A 17,939-nucleotide genomic window follows, 5' to 3' on the forward strand; every position below is an offset into this window, starting at 1 on the left:
CTGTTACTAGGTCACTTTGCTCCTTAGTGGGATTGACTCATTAGATAAATTAAAACAAGAAAAAAACCCTGCATCGTATATAATGTAAATGTAATATAATATATATATTACGTCAAAAATAAATCACCGGAGTGATCCAATATACCAGCACCTCACTGTAATTAAAAAAGGGGCGATTTATTGGTCCATAATGCAGAAAAAAAGCTTGACAATGTTTCGGGCCCCAGGGGGCCCTTTCTCAAGAGAACCAAAATGTCAGGCTATCCGCTGCATTATGGGTTTCACCAATATATTTTGCCTGCACCAATAAATATATAAATACCAAGACATTGCGCCACCAATAAAAAACCTGTAGGAATAGGCTGATGAAAAGACTACACGATCAAATATAAAAATAACCATTTTATTACAATACATATAAACCCTACATACTGTATAAATACCCCACATACAATTATAAATAATCACAGAGTCCCAGAAAAGATCCTGTGCGATATTCTGTGACACAATACACAAGGGTTATATGAACAGCTTAAATTCTGCAGAAATAGTGGTAACAAGCTCCAAAAAGTACTTATCTTTATAGAGATTAGGAGAATTTACAGACTGCTGAAAATAGATCCTAGAGATGCCTTGCTTTTATTGCTTCTGTGTGTTGTTCTTGCAGTGTCTTTAGAGGAAATATATGGACTGGAATCCTCCGTCACATTGAGAAGGCCACTATATTGCTTGAGCCTCTTATTGGGGATTGACTAACAATGTGACCATCATTAGGTCACTTTGCTCCAAGTTTTGACTGACCCTTTAACACAGTGGTTCTCAACCTTTTTCTTTCGAGACCTCTCTATTCATAGTTGCCAAGACACCCCTACAATAGTGCAAACAGCTACTTACAAGGGACAGACCGCCACACACACACACACACACACACACACACACACACACACACACACACACACACACACACACACACACACACACACACACACACACACACACACACACACACACACACACACACACACACACACACACACACACACACACACACACACACTAAAACAGTCATATAAAAAACACACATCCTTGGTAACGTCCCCCAAGGTCCTGATAGCAGGGTCTCAGGGCAGCTGCATCCCTGATCTCATACCTGCTACTTATCTCAACTCTGTTCTTTATTGTGACTTAATTTAAATGTTACTCTCTCTATTCACTACAAACTCCTCCCTCCTGGGCCACACCAATATCATTACACACCCTGAATTACTAAAAATCCTTGCTTTATCTATAGGGTGACCAGTCGTCCCGGTTTTGCCGGGACAGTCCCGTTTTTTCTGGGCTGTCCCGGGTTATGGCCCGTCCCGGAAATGTCCTGGGTTTTGTCCCTGGTCCCGTGCGCGAGGTGGCGGCGGTGCGCGGGGGCAGCGTGAGGAGTATGCGGCGGCCGTGAGTATTTTTTTTTCAATAGCAGGATGCCGGGTGCGGGGCTTTAGAGTAGAACAGGGGATTGGTTGGAGGTCAAAGCATGGTGTGTGTGTGTGTGTGTGTGTGTGTCTGTCTGTCTGTCTGTCTGTCTGTCTGTGTGTGTGTGTGTGTGTGTGTGTGTGTGTGTGTGTGTGTGTGTGTGTGTAAAATGGGCTGCTGCAGGGGTGGATAGGGGGTGGGTGTGAAAAACGGGCTGGTGTTTGTGAAAAACGGCCTGGGGTGTGTGGGGGGGTGGGTGTGAAAAACAGGCTGCTGCAGGGGTGGGTGGGTGTGAAAAACGAGCTGCTGCAGGGGTGGGGGGGGGCTGTAAAGGGGGAGAGAGGGGGAGAAGGGAGAGAGAGGGGGAGAAGGGAAAGAGAGGGGGGAGAAGGGAGAGAGAGGGGGAGGTATGAGGAGGAGAGGGGGGAGTTATGAGGAGGAGGAGATGCGGGGAGTGGAAGAGGATGAGGAGGGGGAGATGCGGGGAGTGGAAGAGGATGAGGAGTGGGAGATGTGGGGAGTGGAAGAGGATGAGGAGGGGGAGATGCGGGGAGTGGAAAAGATGAGGAGGGGAGAGATATGAGGAGGGGGAGATGCGGGGAGTGGAAGAGGAGGAGGAGGGGGAGATGCGGGGAGTGGAAGAGATGAGGAGGGGGAGATGCGGGGAGTGGAAAAGATGAGGAGGGGGAGATGCGGAGAGTGGAAGAGATGAGGAGGGGGAGATGCGGGGAGTGGAAGAGCATGAGGAGGGGGAGATATGAGGAGGGGGAGGTATGAGGAGATAGGAGTAGGAGGAGGAGATATGAGGGGGAGATATGAGAGTGAGATATGAGGAGGGGAGGGGAGATGAGGAGGGGAGGGGAGATATGAGGAGTGGAGTGGCTGTGTGTTTGTCACTGTGTGTGTGTGTCACTGTGTGTGCACGTATATTGGGGAGGGAGGTTGAGTCGGGAGGGTATAAAAATACATGGGGGGGTGTAAGAGAGAGGGGGGGGAAGGAAAGGGTGACTGGGGAGTGTGAGGTGGGGTAAGAGTGAGGTGGTGTGTGAGAAGGGGGGGTTCTCACAAGGCCGCCGAAACGTATTTTCTGGGCCCCGGGAAAGCTGTCTGCGGCCCTGCATGGCAGTGATGTCACTGACTGCCACAAGGAGAACAAGAGACCCTATTTTGTAAAGTGTAATATACATACAAGGTCAGGAATGTTCTTTTTAAAATGTCTTAATTTTAATTAATGCCTACTTTTTTAATTAAATTTTAATTTATGTCATTTATTTCATTTTAATTTGTTAATTATTTTACTTTTAATTACACATACACGGTGAGGGAGCTGAGAGAGCGAGAAAGGGAGGGAAGGGGGGAGACGAGAGTTTGTGTTATGTTAAGAATTGGAAATAAATACATTTTTGAAGTAGTAATCATCCCCTCCGAACTGGGCATTCTTGGCCAACAATGCCCTGGCTGCAAGAGTTGAAGGGCCCAAGCAAAGCCCCCACCTCTATACACACAAACACACACTGCAGCCCCACCTCTATACGCACAAACACACACTGCAGTCCCCCACCTCTATACGCACAAACACACACTGCAGCCCCACCTCTATTCGCACAAACACACACTGCAGCCCCCACCTCTATACACACAAACACACACTGCAGCCCCCACCTCTATACGCACAAACAGACACTGCAGCCCCCACCTCTATATGCACAAACACACACTGCAGCCCCCACCTCTATACGCACAAACACACACTGCAGCCCCCACCTCTATACGCACAAACACACACTGCAGCCAGGGTTGCCACCTTCTATTGTAGGCTAACCCGGAGATAACAACAATTTTTAGATCTATTTATTATATATTTATCTTGTCTTTGGCTGTATCCTCCCCTCCAAATTCCGTTAACATGGCTGCGCGACGTCACATAATGCTCATTGCCATAACAACGAGACGCTCCATGACTTCACGCTGCATCAAGTTGACATGACAACGGGATGCATTATGGCGCCGAGGCATCATGCCTGACGGCAGTGTCTCGTTGTCATGGCAACGGGGTGCGTCATGTGATGCAATTTGTTTTAAAAAATTTTTTATAAATGTGTCCCGGTTTTTCATTTTGAAAATCTGGTCACCCTAATTATCTACTTAATGTTGGTGGCAAACTCTGAAAACCAGCACACCAACCACTACTCACTCAAATGGCAAACATCACAAATATACAACTTGCAAACAACTACTCACATTTTTATTTATACTGGTACTCTCTTTAGCAGGTGATATTGAACTTAACCCAGGCCCTTTCCCTTCAACTCTGTCCCATACCACTGAGAACACCCCTTTCAAATTTAAAAAAGGTCTATCTGTCGCCCATATAAATATCCGGAGCCTGCTGCCCAAACTGGATGAACTAAGGTCATGGTGCCTTATGCATAAACCCAAAGCCATCATTCTCACAGAAACATGGCTAACTCCTAAAACCCTTGATGCAAATATTTTATATTGCAGACAACTTACAATTTATGCTGCTGAATTGCTCCCCATGCCCACCCTCTTTTGAAATCCTAGTTTGCAAAATGTGCCTCCCCTTTTCTAAGTGTGTTCTTATTGCTGGCATCTATCGCCCCCTCAACACAACTGACTGATATCACTCAGTTTCTTAGCTCAATTTCCTCTCGAAACGAGAAGAGTGAGCTGTTGCTTCTTGGGGATTTCAACTACAATTAGTTTGACCCTAAAAACAACAAAATCCAGATACAACTCAAGTCACTTAACCTAACGCAACTCATTTCCCAACCCACATGGACAAACCTGAAATCTCACAACCATTCTTTGCTAAACTGGATTCTCTCCTCTAGTCCAGCAGAATCCAATCCTCCAGCATCCTACGAGATATTTTCAGTGACCATGCAATACTGTACTGTGTAAAGAAAATCAGACCACCCCAATCAAGCACTAAAATTCTAACATTTAGAAACTTTAACCCACAATAGTTTCTGGCTGATCTTACTAGCTGCCCTTGGTACAGAATCGACTTAATACCCGACCCCGATTCTGTGCTCGACTATTTCCAATCCGCGTTCTTCAAATTCTGTGATACCAATGCTCCACTATGCAGAATAAGAGTACAGGGGGACCACCTCCATGGGTAACAACCAACCTTATAGCGCTCTACCATCTTAGGGATGCCTTGTGGAAAAGCTACAAAGTAACTGGCACTACTACCAAGGATCTTAATAACTACAGATGCCTGCGGAATATGTGCACAGAGCAAACAAGACATGCAAAAGGCCAATATTACTCTGACAATCTTCACCAGAATAAGTCAGCATAGGGTAAAAATAAAAGAAATAGTGCAAAGGAAGGCAGTGTCTGTGGTCATAAAAGTCCCAGTCTCTTTCTCTCTTCTCCTCAGCAAGATATTTGATTCTTTAGTGCTATCTGACCGAACAGATCTTCACCAGAATACATCAAATCCAGCAAATTTCTGGAAGGTCATGAACAATATATTCCATCCTTCTAGCCATCAACAACCATGTAATATCATTAAGGTGGATATTACTCTGACAAATCCTACTGACATTGCCATTGCAAATGCATTCAATTAATACTTTGGGGTGTGCTACTAACTTATTACCGAAACACAAACCGAACTACAAACATGAAGCTCAACCTGGGAGAACCCCTACAGCCCCATCCTCTCCCAACACTGCCCACAATTTTCGATTTGTCCCAGTATCTGAAGAGGAGATTACATAAGCACTCCTCAAATGAAAACTAAGCAGCCAATGTGGACATGACATACTGCAATCAAAGTTCGTACGATTTGGTGCCCCAGCCATTGCCATACCATTTGCTTCCCTAATCAACTCTATTCTGTCTGCAGGCCATATCCCTAAAACATGGAAAACTGCAAGAGTTGTCCCGATCTTCAAAAGTGGGGACGAAAACACTGTCTCCAACTACAAGCCAATCTCTCTTCTCCCAATACTATTCCAAAGTAATTGAAAAATGTGTTCACTCCCAATTAAGCGATTACTATACCAAGACAAATTTCCCTAGCTAATTCCAATCTGGCTATCGCCCCAAACACTCCACGGTAACTACCCTCCTAAAAGTCTTTAATGAGATCCAGTGTGGAATGGAACTGGAACAACTTACTGGTGCAATATTACTAGATTTGTGAAAGGTTTTTGATACTGCTGATCATGTTATCTCACTAAACAAACTCCAGTCCTCTGGAATAGGGACGCATGCTTTAAACTGTTTTCATTCCTACCTATCAGGTAGATCCCAATATGTGTCTATCTCGGGCTCTAACTCCAACCCCAACCGCTTCGATATCACCTGCGGTGTCCTGCAAGGCTCTGTTCTGGGGCCCCTACTCTTCTAAGTGTACATCAATGATCTTCCTACAGCTGGTAAGGGAGGTTCAATGCACATGTATGCAGATGACACACTCCTATATGCACACAGTCCTAGCCTCTCGTACATTTTGAGACTTGGAAATTGGATTTCCCAAAACAAACTGGTTTTAAATGTTGACAAGACTGTAGCAATGGTATTTGGGACCAAGGTTACATTTCTAAAGCTTTCAATGATGGAGCTACAGATCAGATTCAACTCTAATACCATTCTAGCCCCTGCTACTAGTTTGAAATATTTGGGAATATGTTTGACTCTCATTTAAAATTTGGCTTGCACATTGATACCCTGATATCCAAAACCTATGCCACTGCTGGTCAGTTTCAGGATCGGCTTAGGCCCTGCCCCTGTGCCGCATCTCACAACATCACGAGTGACGCGCGTCAGCCGCAACCCGTGTGTAGGCATCGTGCTGCTAGGAAGGAAAACACAGCAGGAACCGTCTCCAGGCTCCGTCCCCGTTTCGAGAGGGCAACCTATGACGCACGCTGGCTACACGCAGACAAGGGGTTAATTCTCTTAATAATTCCTCAGCTGCTGTGCACCCCGCCCCTGCCTATCAGTGGACAGCCTATGTCTGATTGCATTCATTACTCTGCAGCTGTGTGCTTTCCTACCATTGGCTGCCAGCCCTTTAAGTACTCACCCAGCCCTGCTACAAACTGGCTGAGCATGAACTTTGGTTTATGTGTCTTGTGCTCCCTCAAGCTACTCATTGGTTTTGCCTTATCTTGTCTTGTCTTCCTGTTGTGACCTCAGCTAGTACTTGGACTCCTGACTTCTCGGTTCCCTTGACCTCGGCTCGCTTCTGGACTTCCACTCTCTCCTCGACCATGGCTACGGATATATGACAATTCTACACTCTCCAACCCCAGACTATGGCAAGTACATTCTACCTACCTGACCTCTCCTACCCTGTTTCGGCTATATCACCTTCACTCTGCACACCGGATGTGGCTGCTCGGTTGTTGGTCGGTGGCTATCAATATCCCCACCTCAGCCTCGTGGTCCTGCCTTGTTTGTGGTAAGCACACGTCACAGTCAGAAAGTGCATCGCACAGCAGATGCTAATTCCAATTATAGACTATGGGGACATAGTATATGGCACGGCACCCGAAACTCACTTTAGCAAACTTGATACCGTCTACAATTCAATATGCCACTTTGTCCTCCAATGCATCTACAACACACATCACTGCAAAATGCTCAAAGAACTAGATCACTTGATTCTAGGCTCAAAGTTCATCTTTCCTATCTTGCCTTCAAATACTTTCTGGGCAAGCTACACGCCTATCTGAACAAGCTCCTCACTCTAACACATGCAGCACTTATCACCTGAGATCTGTTTCTAAAAGACTGTTCATGGTCCCAAGATTCAACGAATTATCTGGCCACTCCTCATTTGGGGCACTTTTAGGGGCATGTTACCCCTACAAGAGACAGGCAGGGCATGTCACCCCCTCAAGAGACTTGTTGGACCAAGACCAGGTCATTCCTCTGGCTCTTGCGAAAATCAGGATGAGCCAGGTCAAGTAAAGATCCAGAACCGATTTTCCCCCATCTTGGCCATTCCTCACCATTACTTGTAGTCCGCATATAGGACTATCGTCATTTGGAGTCCCTGAGCTTTTCAACTAGTCCTCTTTTTCAGAGCATTTCTGTTTCTGAGACTTTGGAGTCTGATGTCTACGGGGGAAGATCTCAGCCAAAAAGGGGAAGAGTTCACCGGGCTTCTCCTGTATAGGCGAAGGAGGCACCTCCTGGGATGGAGGCAATAAACAGGAAAAATCTAGCCATTCTTTGCCAGGCAAGATAGGAGCAAAGGCCCCTGCTTGTTGCTGGGCCACCTGCCCCTTTAACTGTAGCAGGATGTCTGTGGTTGAGTATCACAATAGATACATTCAATGATCCACATGGACAGTAGTTCAATTGGCAATAGTTCCTGCAGGACAACTTTTTTCCAGACCCTGGGTTCTCAAGGGCCTGGACTGGTTTTCCTTTGACCATGGATGGTTCTCACAACGTTTGTGAAGATGGTCTTTCTGAAAGAGCAATCAATCTCTGGGCACTCTAGTTGTCGGTGACCATGTTTCCCACTGTTGGAGCCTACATGAATATCTCTAGTGCAGCAGGTGTTCATAGATACCCCTCTGCTGGATGGGAGAAAAGGAATCAGGTGGGTTCTGTGGGCGATGACCCCGGAGCTCCCCTCTTTAAGTGATCGGTCGACCTTGACTGCTGGAGGAGTGCCTCGATGGGCACTGTTGTCAGTGCCTCTCTGCTATGAGAACGGGTCTTCTATTTGGGATACTTGGCCATCCTGAGCTGGGGGTCCATAGACTCCCCGCTTATCTGGGCTCTTCTGGTGTCACTCGGAGCAGGTGGGTCCCTTCCTATTAGGTCTCTGCTACTCTCTGTCTTCTTCCCCAAGGAAGTTCTCCAGCAGCCGAGTGGCCCCATCCAAGGCACTTGCTGCATGATGTTTTACACAGAAGCAGGAGGAAGGGATTAGCACTTGCAGAAACTGCTACAGGATCTCCTCTGTGGTGTGTTCTTCAGGCTGCATCCAGTGTGTACACAAATCCATTAGTCAGTGTGATACAACCCATGGTTTGTCTCTGGAGGTGTACTGGAATGCACAAAATCACTGTCGGTAAGTCTCTGGAGTCAGGCCTAGGCGATCTAGAATAATGGACTTTATAGGGGTCTGTGGGTAGAGCTTAATATGTGATCTGCGCTTCTCCTATGAGTAGTGGGGCCAAAGTCGTTGCCTAGCAGTCCACATCCAGCCTTGAGCAGTGGCGACTCTTTCAAAGGTCACAAGAAAGGCCTCTGGGTCCTCTGTCGGCTTAATTTTGCTCAGCATTGCTGGTGGATTACTAGGAATCTCTGGTCTAGCAGGAGGCTGGACCTGGGGTCTGTAGTTCGAGGAGCCTCTCTGTTTACTCTACTTGGTAATTTACCAGCCTCTTGGTTTGCTAGGTTTACTTCTCTGCTGGTTGCACTTGCTGTTGCAGAAACTGCTGAAAACAATAATCCTTTTTTCTTTTTTAATGTGCATGTGGCAATACTGGTGCAGGATCGCTCAGAATCCCACTTTAATACCATTTGTTGCAGAGCAACGAAACATGGGTGGTCTGAGCATGGGTTTTTATTCGGCCTACCAAATATACATACAAACATACACACACACACACACACACAAAAACAGCTTTAAGTCAGCATAGGGGGGAAACAACCCTACCCAATACATATAAAAAATACCCCAACCCATATAAAAATACCCCCAAGCCCCCCAATACATACAAATTCCTCCAAGCCCCCCAATACATATACAAAATACACCCAAGCCCCCTAATACATATACAAATTACCCCAAGCCCCCCAAAACATATACAAAATACACCCAAGCCCCCCAAAACATATACAAATTCCCCCAAGACCCCCAATACATATACAAATTCCCCCAAGCCCCCCAATACATATAAAATTTTCCCCAAGCCCCCCAATACATATAAAAACACCCCAAGCCCCCCAATACATATAAAAACACCCCAAGCCCCCCAATACATATACAAATTCTTCAACCCCTTGAAGAAGTGTCGTTGAGACGGTGAGGTCATACGCAGCGACGTAGTCACGTAATGACGGACTATGGAAGCTGCAGTGCGCATGCCCATGAGGACGCCATAGAATTAGTGCTGTCAGCCTCTTTTAAGCCATCATAGAGACTGAGCAACTTCTCGAGATTCCACCAAGGAGAGTGAAGGTCATGTTCGCAGCCTGCTGCTAACCTGGCTGAGACGAGGTCAATCATCTCTTATCTGTGGAGAATACGCCAGAAGAGGATGCCAACCGAGGTTACAGGCTTGTTCCCAAGATACGAGCCGGGAAGTGTTCTCCACCAAGGAGATGGATGTGGGCTGCAGCCGAAACACTCAGCACACCAACAGGCTAAGTGATATCAGGTCTTTCAGGGAGCGTTCCCGTCACATCACTCCCAGAGATGTGAAGGATGTGAGAGATGTCTTACAAGAGATGGAGATGTGGGCATTGTAACAGAATCCTGTAGCACCCAATCGTGGTGTGCCGAAGAAAAATGGGTTGGTCCGATTGTGTGTCGACTATCGGATCCTGAACAACCGTACCGTGCCTGACCAGTACACCCTTCCGCGGATTGAAGAAATTCTCAACGCGCTGTCTGGAAGCCAGTAGTTCAGTGTACTGGACCTGAGATCTGGGTACTACCAGGTACCAATGAGTGCTGAAGACCAAGAAAAGACGGCATTCGTATGTCCCCTTGGCTTCTACCAAGTTACTTGCATGCCGCAAGGCATTTGTGGCACCCCAGCAACACTCCAGCATTTGATGGAGAAGACCATCAGCGACATAAACCCATGGGAATGCTTAATCTACCTGGACGATATCGTCTTCGGCAAGACTCTGGACGAACACAAAGAACGGCTACTGAAAGTGTTGGATCAGCTGGGCCAGGATGGCTTGAAGCTGTCTTTGGACAAATGCTTGTTCTGCTGCACATCAGTGACCTACGTGGGACACATAGTGTCCAAGGATAGGATAGCTACCGACCCCGCCAAATTTGAATCCATGGTGAACTGGCCAAGACCAAAAAACGTCATGGAGCTATGCTCACTCATTCCTTGGATTCTGCGGATACCATCGCCGTTTCGTGGAGGGATATTCCAGCAAAGCAAAGGTCCTCAACAACCTTCTCAAATATACCCTGATGGATGGCCACCTTGGCATGATTGATGCCTGATCGGCCTGAAGAAAAGTTAAATGGATGCATCCGTTCTCGCTTATGCCGACCCCGAGAAGCAGCTCTACATCCTTGATGCGAGCTTCATCAGCCTAGGTGCAGTCTTGCACCAGAAGTATCTGGTTGGCCTCTGACCAGTGCCCTACATCAGCCATAGTTTGACCCCCTGCGAGCAGAACTGTTCCGTCCACAAGTTGGAATTCCTCGCTCTCACGTGGGCAATCGTGGACAAACTCTATCACTACCTGTATGGAGTCACCTTCGAAGTGCACACGGATAACAATCCGTTGTTGTACATACTGATGACTGCCAAAATGGACACCACCGGGCACAGATGGCTGGCGGCCCTCTTTAACTACCGGTTCACCTTGAAGTACAAGCCGGGGCCCCTGAACATCAGAGCCGATTATCTATCCAGAAGACCGGGACTGAGTAAAACCCTGGATGATGACCTCTGGGAGGAAATCCCATGACCAGGGATGCGGGCTAGGTGCTCAACCGCAGCCGTCATGGAAGATAAAGTGGCCTTCTCAGAACTGAGGCTCGCAAATTCATTGGGATGCCAATCCAAGGCTATCCCTGCCGCCTATTGCCACCCAGAGGGAATAAATATCACCCCAGACAAGATCATTACCTGGAAGGATCTTGTACAATACCAGATAAGGAATCCAGTGGCTGGAATTATCCACCAAGCCGTCCAGCACAACAAGCCTTCATTGCTGAAACATGCTCCCAGTGACACGGTCGCAGTACTGGATAGAATTCAGCAGGTTATACCCAAGAACCTTACAACACATGGTCCTGTGATCGCTACACCATGACCATGGGCATCTTGGAGTGCACAAGACCTACGGGTTGATACGAGGCTCAGCAGTGTTCTCGCAGTAAAATCAAGTCTGTCATTGTGATATTCTCAGAAATGTATAACTTGATATAGAGTTAGGTCATGTGATAAGTTGCACATATTGCAATGCTTTTTTTTTTTTTATATATAATCAGTGTGGTTATGTATTACGCGGTTCCCAAGTGGGGACGTTGGTCTTTTCACCAGGGGGAGAATGTGGCCAGGTTCCTCTCTGGGCTCCCCATTGTCCCCCCTTACATCCGCGGGGGATGCAGATACTGCCGGAGGTTGCGGTTAGTGGAAAAAAAACTGGGGCGCTTCCCAAACAAATATTAGGCGATACTGTAATAACAACGCAAGAATGCCGTATAGCAAATAAAGATAGAATAAATAGTAATCAATACTGGCCCGGAATAGTCTGTTGCAGCTCTACACGGTAGAGAATCTAACTGGAGCCTTGTGGTAAGTGGTATAGCAGATGTGGGGAGCGCAAACCATACAAACAAGAAATAACAGAACAGATATCAATAGCAATACTGTATACAGTGAAATGGCATCAAGTGAAATACAGACATGCAACTGCATGCAGGGACAGTGGGGAAATGAGTACAAGCAAGACTAAAACATAGACTTACATGGCCCTGTGTAAGTCTGTGAGATACAATGTATCTTTGGAATCCTCTCCAGCTATCAAATACGTGTTGAGGTAAGTGTAGGGAAAACTGCAAGGTGTACTATAAAATATGATCAGACTCACACGGCCATGTGTGAGTTACTGTCTCCAACGGTTTCTTTAGATCCTGAGTCTGCTGCGTCTGTCTCCTCGCAGGGTGTATTGACACTCGTCGGAAGTACAGTCACCCCACAGACATCCAGGATAATGTGTGTTAGATCACAAACAATTTATTAACATAGCACATAAAACAGCTAAAAAGCCACTCACATTGCAAACAATCTTGTGGCTTCTCCGCTTCTCGTGGCTCCTGTCAGTTCCTGGATGTCTGTGGGGTGACTGTACTTACGACGAGTGTCCAAAGATACATTGTATCTCCCAGACTTACACAGGAGGTTGCGGTTAGACCGCCGTAGGCCGCCATCTTGATAATGTGCGCGCATGTGCAGTACTGTTCGCGCATGCGCAGAGTAGTGTCACAGCTGCGGCCACAGAGAGATGCTAGACAGGAACTGCAAGCCCCATGATGCACAAGACAGTCAGTAGAGCTGCAGCCTTTCCCCTGCACAGATATTGTTACATTTCGCGCGCTGAGCACACCAGTCGGAGCTGGGACAAGGAGAGGGTAGGGTGTGTGTGCAGGGTGTCCAGAGACCCCCATAGGCCCCAGCTAGGCCCAGACAAGATTGTGGTGGTTGCTGCAGGGACATGCCCAGTAGATAGGTACACTGCCCCTGTAGTACCAAGCGTGAGGGACACAGCCACGACGCGACTGCGATCTGGCATCTGGTGGTCTGGGACCAGCCCACCACACAGAAAGAGACTATTATGGTGGGACCCTCCAGCTGGATACCACTCCACGTTGAGGCGGATTCGTCGCTGAAACGACAGCGTGGGAACGGTCAGCCCCCTTGACATCAGTCGCCACTACCTGGTGCTGGAGCTTCCGGCAGGTATCATCACCTAACTAAGTGCAACAACAAATCTCACTTTAGTTGTGGGCAATGCTGTCGCACACATTGGGTGGGTTGTCTCTTGTGGACACCAGGGTGGTTGGGTGCCCATGGGACCCTCAGTACTTTGGGGATATTCCAGCCGGGTGTGGATACTGTGTTGCAGGGCACTGTGGAGTTATGGCTGTACGTGGCCTATTTGGTGTGGGTGTTATATTGTTATTTATTTTTCATATGCATGCAGTAAACTGTTATCTTAGGGTGTGTGTATTATTGCATTGGGTCCTGTGACAGGGTTATCCACATAGTAGGATCCCGCACAGGTGGTGGCGCTGTCACCAGACAGATCAGATAAACCCCAGGCTCCCAGCAGCGGAGGTTCAGGCCCCCTGTGAGCCACAGGTAACGCACCACACACTCTCGGTAGCCGCCATATCTCCCATAGGGTGAGGGAAACTGTGCTACATATCATATTCTGTGTGTACAATAGTAGGGGTTGGGAAGGAGTTACATGATGCACAGATTAGAATGGGATGTATCATATTCTGTGTGTACAATAGGAGGAGTTGGGAAGGAGTTATATGATGCACAGGTTATAATGAGATGTATCATATTCTGTGTGTACAATAGGAGGAGTTAGGGAGGAGTTACATGATGCACAGATTATAATGAGATGTAACATATTCTGTGTGTACAATAGGAGGAATTAGGGAGGAGTTACATGATGCACAGATTATAATGGGATGTATCATATTCTGTGTGTACAATAGGAGGAGTTGGGAAGGAGTTATATGATGCACAGGTTATAATGAGATGTATCATATTCTGTGTGTACAATAGGAGGAGTTAGGGAGGAGTTACATGATGCACAGATTATAATGACATGTATCATATTCTGTGTGTACAATAGGAGGAGTTAGGGAGGAGTTACATGATGCACAGATTAGAATGGGATGTATCATATTCTGTGTGTACAATAGGAGGAGTTGGGAAGGAGATATATGATGCAGGAGATACAGATTAGAATGGGATGTATCATATTCTGTGTGTATAATAGGAGGAGTTGGGAAGGAGTTATATGATGCACAGGTTATAATGAGATGTATCATATTCTGTGTGTACAATAGGAGGAGTTAGGGAGGAGTTACATGATGCACAGATTATAATGACATGTATCATATTCTGTGTGTACAATAGTCAGAGTTAGAGGGGAGTTACATGATGCACAGATTATAATGAGATGTAGCATATTCGTGTGTACAAAAGGAGGAGTTAGGGAGGTGTTACATGAAGCACAGATTATATTGAGATGTATTATTATATACATGATGCACAGATTATAATGGTATGTATATGTAGCCCTGGCTGGTTTGGGCTATCAGTCTGCCCAAGTCCTGGCAATAATCCCTGGTAAGGGCAGTAGCCAGGAGTAATCATGGGTTTCCCCCACACCTCTGCAGTTCAGTGAGTCACAGAGAAGGTAGTGTAACAGGCCTGGTGTCCAATCAGGGTCAAGAGGCTGGTTCCTACTGGATCTATACTTAAGGGGCTGCACTTCTTAAATGTAGCAGTCTGCCTCTACCTTGAGAGAGGCATAGTCTACCCGTGATCAGTTGTGCAGGGTGCTGCCTACTGTGTGCCCTCCCTTAGGGGAGCGGTGGGAAACTGTTCCCCTTACTCTACCAGAGAGTAAGGGAAGAGCTAGGACTGCTCCTGGTGCCCGCTGGCTGGGAGTGTAGATCTAGGGACATCCTAAGGGTGCAGGCCCTATATGCTGCTGACTGACTGCTGTGCAGTGTACATGCAGAATAAAGTGTTCCTGTTTAATATACTTCTTGCCTGAGACTGAAATCAATGAGGAAGAAGGAGAAAGAGAGTGTCCTGCAGGAATTTCTCCCCTTATCCTGGGGGCTGCAAGAGATGGAGGCGCTGTCACCGTGAGTACGAGTCAGTTTATACCCCAGAAGCCTATCCTGACATCCCCTTCCATCATGCGGGAGACTCAGGGCTACTGTTTATCAGCAGGTATGCACCACACCACTCCAAGTAACCAGCATAGTTTTCCCTGTAATAGATCCTATTTACGAATGGGTGGGGGGAAAGGGGTTACAGGGTTGCATATAATTTTCTGTGCATACAATAGGAGGCGTTAGGGAGGTGTTACATGATGTGCAGATTATAATGAGATGTAACATATTCTGTGTGTACAATAGAGGAGTTAGGGAGAAATTATGTGATGCACAGATTATAATGAGCTGTAACATATTCTGTGTGTACAGCTTGTTTTACATTAAACAGCTTGGGGCAGAAATCTATACCAATGCATCAAAGCAAACTTGTACAGTATGTGTGCTGATACACAGACCCTATAACATTTAGTGCCGGGCCTGCAGGTGTTGGTAGGTAGAAGGCTGGTTTATTTCAATAAAAAATATAACTAAAAACACTTTTTTCTAAACAAAGAAATATAACACGAGGTATTATTTTGAATTGTAGGCTACATTCAGCATGTTAATTTTAGATTTATGAAAGAGATATCATTATTCAAAAGAGATTGGGCTGTAAATTAATTTTTTCATTGAAAACGACCGTACAAACAAGACTCCATCAAAGTCTATGAACATTGAGGGTAAAAGACAGAACCCAAATCGGACAGACTGAACACAAATTAGGGAGTAATAAATATAATCATTATTTATAATAAATGACACATTATCATACAGTATTAATCTCACATAGCAGGCAAACCCTTTTTATAACAATTTATCAATATTTCTTAAACATTTCAATCCCTAAAATTAAGACGTTCACCTATTTACTTCCAGTGTAAAAAAAAAATATGTTTTCTAATTTTAAACTTTATTATTGTTATCTCCAGTTATCTTTTTTGCTGATGATGGCACCAGAATTATTTGAAATAAAACATCTAAAGGGAATAAGTGTTAATCAACAATGTTCCAGTATGCAGTCTTATTACAAAAGAAAATAAGGTAAATGTCGTAACAATCCTCCTAGGCATCTATTTACTACAAAGACATCGATTAAAATACATATAAAATGCAGTGGCCGTTATTTTAACAAATCACGCGTTGTATACCTCGAAATAACCATGTCATGGCGCGGGATTTCTTCCAACCGTACCGCCTTAAGACGCGAGTGCAGGCGAGTGCATAAAATGGCATTTTAGTGTTGTGGCTTTTAAACACCTGCAAATTACACAGTAGCACAGTAGTACAGTACTGTACACATTACAATTCATTCATCTAATTGCACTTAATTGCACACAATCCATGAAATTCAAACAAAGCAACCGCGATAAACGCGTGTGCCTGGGGCGATTGGCGGCATTCATGCCGCGTGGAGTACAGTAGCGCACACGAAAACAGCGCCGTGATTTGTTCGAATAACGACCGCTGCATCTGTACATTATTAAAATATTTATTTGTTTAATTAATATACTCTGTCTCTATCATCTTTTTCCCTAACCGAGTCTCACTTTTGTACCCCGTTTTGTAAAACATATTAAATAAATACTAAGTAAAAAAATATATATGTAAAAAAATACTTATACACGTCTGATTACTTAAAATGGTGTCGGTTCCCTACATTTAATTTATTAAAGCATGCCACTGCTATTAAATCCCTTTGATATAAGTAAGGATCCGCCCTTTCAATGAGAAATAGACAGTGGACTATATGAGAATGTAGAAACTGGTCGGCTTTGCTTGTATCCCAATATGATGGTACCGAGTACCACTACTTTATTATTTTACAAACCAAGAGTACCATTACTTGTTTTATTTACTCCCAGCTCCCCTTTCTTTTAACTGAAAATGGTTATATTTTTGTAAATATGTAATTATTCTTTGATGCTTGTCTGCCCCGCAGCAAGCGTTCCTCTCCACAGATGCCGAAAGCAATAGTAGTATAGTCCTCTGCCCTATTATTTAACAATTCCTGGAACAGAACTGTTCCTTTTGCTTGTCCCCTGGACGGGAGTAACAGTGAAAGGACGAGAGGTAACAAGCTACAGCAGCACAGATAGACCTTACCTTCTGCTCGCTCAGCTGTAGCACTGACCTGTTGCCTCAGTAGCTTTTATCTGTCAGGATGTGAATCTTCCTCCCAATAAACATTTAATTGAAACCTCAAACAGAACTCACCCTCCAGCGCCGTGTCTGCGTCACAGGGAGAGTGGGCTAATAAGACAGAATTCTGCCTGCTTTCCATCAATGTTTATATCTCCCATTACACACCTCACTTTGCCGGTCGAAATCAAGAGAGATATCTGTGATGTGACTTGCAGGACGATCTGTTTGCTCGTCTCTCTGGTAGCACGGGGCTGTTTAACATGTTCTCTTTGCCTGCAGGTAACAAAGAGAGATATCAGAAAAAGACTCCATATGGAAAAGAGATAGAGGGGGGAGGGGGAAGAGCCTGGGAAGTCTCTGTGTTATAGCGTAGGAGAGGGCAGTGCCCAGGCAAAACCAGTGTTAGAGGGGGCAGTGTCAGTATTAGAAAGTATGAGGGGACAATGGCCGGAGAGTACCAGTATTAGAACGTTTGAGGATCAGTTTCAGGGGAGTGTTAGTATTAGAAGGTATGAGGGAGCAATCTCGTTATTAGAGGTTATGAGGGGGCAGTATCAGTATTAGAGGGTATGAGGGAGCAGTGTCAGTGTTAGAGGGTACAGTATGAGGGGGCAGTGTCTGCGTAGTGTCAGTAGCCATGAGGGGGCAGTGCCAGGGGTGTATCAGTATTAGTATTAGAGGATACGAGTAAGGAAGTGCCCAAGCCGTCTCT

General features: G+C 45.7%; 1 protein-coding gene across 2 annotated transcripts in view; it reads right to left on the reverse strand.

Annotated features, from left to right (window-relative positions):
• The window catches only part of LOC142495660 (chromaffin granule amine transporter-like), an 82,176-nt gene extending 64,683 nt beyond the window's left edge, over nucleotides 1-17,493 (reverse strand). The window contains exon 1 of one of the 2 annotated variants that reach the window (XM_075601422.1): nucleotides 17,393-17,493. The gene's annotated coding sequence lies outside the window, so the exon portion shown is untranslated. Of the gene's footprint in view, nucleotides 1-17,299 lie in introns of both variants that reach the window. The other variant, XM_075601421.1, reaches the window with a different exon arrangement.
• Between the last annotated feature and the right edge of the window lie 446 nt (nucleotides 17,494-17,939).

This window comes from Ascaphus truei, chromosome 5 (assembly GCF_040206685.1).
Source record: "Ascaphus truei isolate aAscTru1 chromosome 5, aAscTru1.hap1, whole genome shotgun sequence".
NCBI lineage: Eukaryota > Metazoa > Chordata > Amphibia > Anura > Ascaphidae > Ascaphus > Ascaphus truei.